This window comes from Belonocnema kinseyi, chromosome 8 (genome assembly GCF_010883055.1).
Source record: "Belonocnema kinseyi isolate 2016_QV_RU_SX_M_011 chromosome 8, B_treatae_v1, whole genome shotgun sequence".
In the NCBI taxonomy this organism is placed as follows: domain Eukaryota; kingdom Metazoa; phylum Arthropoda; class Insecta; order Hymenoptera; family Cynipidae; genus Belonocnema; species Belonocnema kinseyi.
The window spans coordinates 130,150,384-130,157,019 of NC_046664.1; the positions used below are offsets into that span (position 1 = coordinate 130,150,384).

At 32.7% G+C, this 6,636-nt stretch overlaps 1 pseudogene; it reads right to left on the bottom strand.

The window, feature by feature from the left end:
• Positions 1-5,298, bottom strand: part of LOC117178703 — a 235,152-nt pseudogene extending 229,854 nt beyond the window's left edge.
• Positions 5,299-6,636: the final 1,338 nt, after the last annotated feature.

A 6,636-nucleotide genomic window follows, 5' to 3' on the forward strand; every position in this document is an offset into this window, starting at 1 on the left:
GGGGGTATAAAGAAAGTGAAAGAAAAAGGAAACGGAAGTCGCTTAGATTAGAAGCGTGAAAATTGTAAGTAATGTTAAAGTAAAAGATAAGTAGACTAAGATCCGTTTGCGTTCTCATACTCTCTCTCTCGCTTGCACTCTCGCTTTCGTTCGCTCGCTCGCTTACTAACAAGTCCTAAATTGCGCTATCGCAGGAAATAGAAATAAGGAACTAGATATAAGACTTTATGTAAATAGTTGTAAATAATTGTATATATAGAAAGGATAAGATTGTAAAAAATATATAGATTTAAACGGAAAGATTGTAAGGAATGGAAGTCATGTAAACCCTTAGGGGACACATTATGAATAAAGAAGAAGTATATGAAGACCATACTTAAGAAACTTTATTTTCAATTTTATTTATATTGGATAAAATATCAATATTACAGAGAAAAGTAACAGCGTTTTACTTTAAAGAATTCAAATGATTTAAAAACTGAAATTAATAAAAAAAATGAAAGGGCCTCTAATTTTTCTCATTCTCGTCATTTATGATTGAGAAAGTATAAGAAAAGAAAGGTCCAAAAAGTCCGAAAAGAAAGGACGAGTTCGTTAAACAGCCACTTTGGATAAAAATTCAAAAAGTTAGAACATTTGAAAAAATTTTAGGACGATTTTTTTATAATTAAAATTTTTATTTTCGGCTATTAATAGTACTCAGCAAGCCAAACAATTCATCCTGATGACTTTTTTATACAAAAAAAAATTTTAGAGTTACAGCATTTTCAAAATTTTTTTAATCAATCGAAAAACAAAATTGTAAACCAAATAACGTACGATATGAAAAAAAGTCAAGTAAAGAAAAACATTGTCTTTTAAAAGCCCTACGAGATTATAAAAACTTTTTGGATTTTCTGGTAAAATCGAAAATTCTCATTTTTATTGCACATAAAATAATGAGAAATGAAAAGTCCCATTTTGTGGTCAAATTATGCAGGATACGAAAGAAGATGAATCAACAAAAATTGTGATCTCAAAAAAGATCTACAAATTCGTTAATAATCACTTCTTGATAGGACGCGTACTTTATGTTTTATTCGCGAAAAATAACTTTAAAAATCTATAAAAATAACTTTAAAAATCTATAAAAAAAACTGTGAAAAAAATGATACAAGTTACGAAAAAAAATGATTTAACAAAAATTGTTTACCCGAAAAAGAGCCCGAAATTTGACAGCACAACATTCAAATTTTGAATCAAATGACGCAAAATACGACAAAAAGTCTCAAAGAGAAATGATAGATTTTGAAAGATCCTACAAAATTTCTTTTAACCACTTTTCAATAGGACTCGTAATTTTGTTTTATTGTAATTAATGTATACAGAAAATCGAAAATTCCAATATTACGCCAAAAGACGCGAGATCCGCAAAAAATCTAAAAGTAGACTTGTGGGATATTTTGCTTTATTTATAAAAAATAATATGAAAACCAAAATCCTATTATTATCATAACAATGCGATATAGAGAAAAATGTTTTAAAAAAGGATTGTATTTTTTAAATTTATTTTAAGTTTGTTCAGAAAATATAAATTTACAACTGTCTGTCAAAAACCGAGTGCGCAGCGCGAGTGTCACGATAATATTATGTACCTCAAAGCCTACAGAGCTTTGAGAAACTTAATCTTTAACTATATACTTATTTGAGTAGAAAATTCAGAATATGAACACGCATATAAATACTGCGATCTAAAGAAATCTTTTTGATAAAGTTTCATTCAAGCATTCTAAATGCAATGAAGAATGATCTGAGCGCGAATCGCGGGAATCAACAGACACGCGCCCTAGACGCGCTCAAACTTGCGAGCCACGAGCACAGCGCACGATGAGAATGTGCCCGCGACAATAAATAATTCATTTACGTGTTATTTCATTACAAACTAACAATTAAGAGATAAATGTTTTTGAAATTTCCAATCATTTCTGACCTTTTAGCTTAAATTGAGAAATGTAAGGCAAAATATTTATATATTCTGATCAACCACTCGAGTAAAATTAAAAAATTAATTTTTTCAATTTTGAAATTACGGGGTTCTCAATTTTAAAAATCAGGACATAATTTACATCAATAGTAAGATACATAAATAATTTCTCTAAAATATTATATAAAAAATAAAATAAAATAAATGATACTTTTATTATACAATTTTATCGTTTAATTATAATTTATTTAATTCATAATTAATTACACAAACATACAAATTTACGAATTATTGTTTGCTCAAATTAATAATCGCGAGGGAGGCTGTATTCTTGTAAAATTTAACTCTACATCTAAATACTCCAAATCGCTAATTCTACATGCGAGAACGCTAAAAGATCATATTTATTTTAAAAAAATTATTTATTTTAAATTTCAACTCAATATGTTCATCAATAGAAATTCTTCATTTCTTCCCATGTAGTTTCATTTAGTAGAATTTCTACCACCTCTTTTTCAAAACAACAAAATAATCTTATTCATAGACAGTATATAATTAAATTAAATTACTTTTAATTATTAAAGTAAATAATTAAAAGTACATCTTATGCATCTACATATTTTCTTGATGCAAAATTTATTCAAATAATTGAATCATGAATTGAAAATAATAATAAAAAATTCTCAATATAAAATTTGTACTTTATATTTTTCAGTATTTACCGACTTAGTATCGGCTATTTGATGGACTTATTCGACGGGTTAAGATTGCGGGGGCAAAGTAGTTAGTTGGACACGATCTTCGGGTTGGGAGGCATAGGGGGATATCTTTGACGGAACGTTCCCTGAGTGTGTAAAATGTCCGCCATTTGGGAACGTTCTAGGAACATTCTACTGCAACGTTCAAAGAATAAATTATCGTTATGTTTATTATTATCAATGAGTATCCGATAAACCGTAAATGATAGGTAAAAAATAATGTCAGTTATGATATAGATACCATATTACAATGTAGTATATACGGTACTCAAAGCTAAAAAATTACATCTATTTATACCTATCTGTTCCGGTTTACGAGATAATTTGTATTAAAAATAACAATAACAGATGGTTCCCCTCACGTCCCAGTGGAACGTTCCCAAGCGTCGGACCTTTTAGACGCTCAGGGAACGTTCCGTGCTATCTGGGTTAACTATGAAATTAAAAAAAATATCTATTTCTAAATATCAATCCGAAAGCTTAACGAAGGACCTTTGAATGTCGGCTATTCTATTGAGATAGCCTCTCTGCTTGTTATTTATGACCTAACTCTTATCTCAATTTCAGCCTCTCTCCTACCGAAAAGAATCTTTGAGTATATACTAAAAATTCTTTAGGTCAAAAAAGCTCAGAAAAATTCTCCGCAGGCACTCAGGTAGATATTTTTAAAGATCCAGGAAGCTCGTTTAAATGGTCTGAAGGCTTTAAAACATCCTTTCCGAAATTGAAATAAGAATACGATCATAAATAACAAGCAGAGAGGCTATCTCAATAGAGTATCCGACACTCAAGGGTCCTTTGTTAAGCTTTCGGATTAAAATTTAGAAGTAGATTTTTTTAATTTCATAGTTAACAGCCTAAAACATAATAATTCGGAATCTACGGGTTTCGATGACTTCAGATATCTTAACTTTTTTTTTTAATGCTTAAAATTGGAATTAATAGAACGTTTCTCGTAAATGGAATGAGATACGCCAAAAAAGACAACATTTTTGAATTCAACTAGAAAATTGTATATCAGTATATAAGTTATAATTATAAATAAGTATAATGAGAAAATTTAACAATTAAAAAAAAGTGTTAATAAGTTGAAGAGAAATTTAAAAAGGGAGAGCGGATTAGCCACGGCCAACTACTGTAAATAACTCTGCCCGTCAGGTACGTGACGAATACAAAAGGAACATTATATTACCGTCGCACCACTCTTAAAAGGACCACTATAAGAATCTTGAAAAGAACCCAAATCTCTCAAACTATCTCCGAGACTATTTTGTTTCAAATAGACTTTGTTTATAGACTCAAATGGGCCAAGCTTTTTCGCTAAAGAAAACTCAGAGATTTCTTTCGGTAGGGCATTTACGAGAAACGTTGTATTAATTCAAATTTTAAGCATTTTACAAAAAAAGTTAGATATCTGAAACCATCGAAGCCCATAGATTCCGAATTAATATGTTTTAGGCTGTTAACTATAAAATTTAAAAAATCTACTTCTAAATTTTAATCCGAAAGGACCCTCGAGTGCCGGCTACTCTATTGATATAGCCTCTCTGCTTGTTATGTATGATCGAATTCTTATTTAAATTTCAGCCTCTCTGCTTGTTATTTATGATCGTATTTCTATTTCAATTTCGGAAAAGACATTTTAAAGCCTTTAAAACATTTAAAAGAGCTACCTGGACCTTTAAATATATGTACCTGAGTGCCTGCGGATAATTTCTCTGAGCTTCTCTGACCCTAGAGAATCTTTAGAATATACTTAGAGATTTCTATGGGTAGGGTACATTAGAAAAAACTGTGAAAAATAATGGAAAGAAGCGAAACTAAAGCTTTGCGGATTAAAAAACGTAATATGCTTGAGCGAGTTTGTTGTTTCACTTCAGCGTGTGCGTGAGACGAGCGAAAGAAATGTAACCAACTTTCGCTTCTGTCTTCTCACGAAAATAACAGAACACGCTATGTGATGAAGAGGAGATAATATACATACTTGCTCAAAAACTCACTTTTGGGGTGGGTGGAGAGCACAGTTCCTTAAATCCTTCCTTAGTAAACCGCCAGTCTGTGTTGCAGAAAACGGCGCTACTGGTAACTGCAGAGTTAACTTTAATTTGTCGAAACTTTGCGAAAAATTAATCTGGTAAATTAGACTATATTGCTGGCTATTTACCATGCCTGTCGCTGAAAAACACTGGTGAAAAGTATGTAAGTAAAGCACGGAGGTAGGGACGCCAACTTAAAGCCTTTTTGCTTCTTTATCAATCCGATACACTCGATTTGTGCTAACTTTAACTTTCTTCGCATTTTTTTTGTAATTTTCTTCCTAAAATCTGACAAAATCAGACGTACCAACGAAACATTAATTTTTTTAAAGTGTGTGTCATGCGACGTTGCCGTTGCCAGTTTTCAGGTTAGGAATTACCAGCCCCCAGTCCCCTGTGGGCCCTTTCACACGATTGCAAATCGGCACGTTGCGGACATGCGCAAATCATCAGTTGTGAAAATAGAGATTTTTCCGTCAGCGAAAAAATCTCCAAACAGCGGTAACTTAAATGTTCGATTTTATTTTAAGGGCATGTGACATTCACTTTATCAGTTCACCATGGACATAGGAAACAAGGGACTAGGCATGCCATTGCGGGGTGATGCAATGAGGGGGGAAGTCCGCCACCTTTTGATGTCCTGCGACAAACATGGCAGCGCCCACATGTTTATATTTTCATGCACAATTTGTTGGCAAAAAGGCTCGTGCCCATAATCAAATGGCACATCGTAAGATGGCGGCTCCCTTACTCATGGAATTCTCCCCCCTCCCGTGGATTCAACCCCGCTCAACAATGTTAGGATGGCATGCCTAGTCTCGTGTTTCTTATGTCCATGCAGTTCACTGAATGTTTTTTTGTAAATAAAATATCGAACTGTAACTTTGGAAAATGTATTAGAGTACAATAAAGTACGTTTAGGTACTGCATTTTGGTAGGAACTTCACTGAAAATTATTTGATCTTTTTTCTGAACCTCGACATTTTTTGAACGTTCGAACTTTTTTTATACATAAAATATCGGTCTCAAACTTTGAGAAATGCAAGAGCCGAAAGAAAACTACGTTTAAGTACAAATCTTAATGATAAAAGATGTAAAAAAAAATATTTCAACTATCAATTCTATCGGCATCAGCCGGTAATGTTGTACACGAAAATACCATGGACATAGGAAACAAGGGACTAGACATGCCAATGCGAGGGTGATGCAATGAGGGGGGAGGTCCGCCACCTTTTGATGTCCCGCGACAAACATGGCAGCGCCCACATATTTATATTTTCATGCACAGTTTGGGGGCAAAAACGCTCGTGCGCATAGTCAAATGACCTAGTCCCTTGTTTCCTATGTCCATGGATGGAATTGATAGTTGAAATTTTTTTGCATCTTCTATTATTAAGCTTTGTACATAAACGTAGTTTTCTTTCGGCTCTTGCATTTCTCAAAGTTTGAGACCGATATTTTATGTATAAAAAAAGTTTGAACGTAAAAAAAATGGCGAGGTTCAGAAAAAAGATGAAATAATTTTCAGTGAAGTTCCTACTAAAATGCAGTACCTAAACGTACTTTATTGTACTCTAATACATTTTCCAAAGTTTTAGCTCGATATTTTATTTACAAAAAAAGTTCTTAGGTTCAAAAAAACATTCAGTGAACTGAAAATGTGATGTCGGTAATAAAGGTATTTAGCTGTGTCACATGTCCTTAATAGAAAATTTAATGTTTTTCATATAATAGACAAATTTATGCAGATTTTTCCGCTGACCAGCGATGTCAGAACCAGTGATCCCAGATCTGAAACGAGACGTGGTCCAATACTATGACACGTCTGTGTCCGTGTGAATATGGTAGGAGAAGATATAAATGCCTGGGTTGCGCGCGC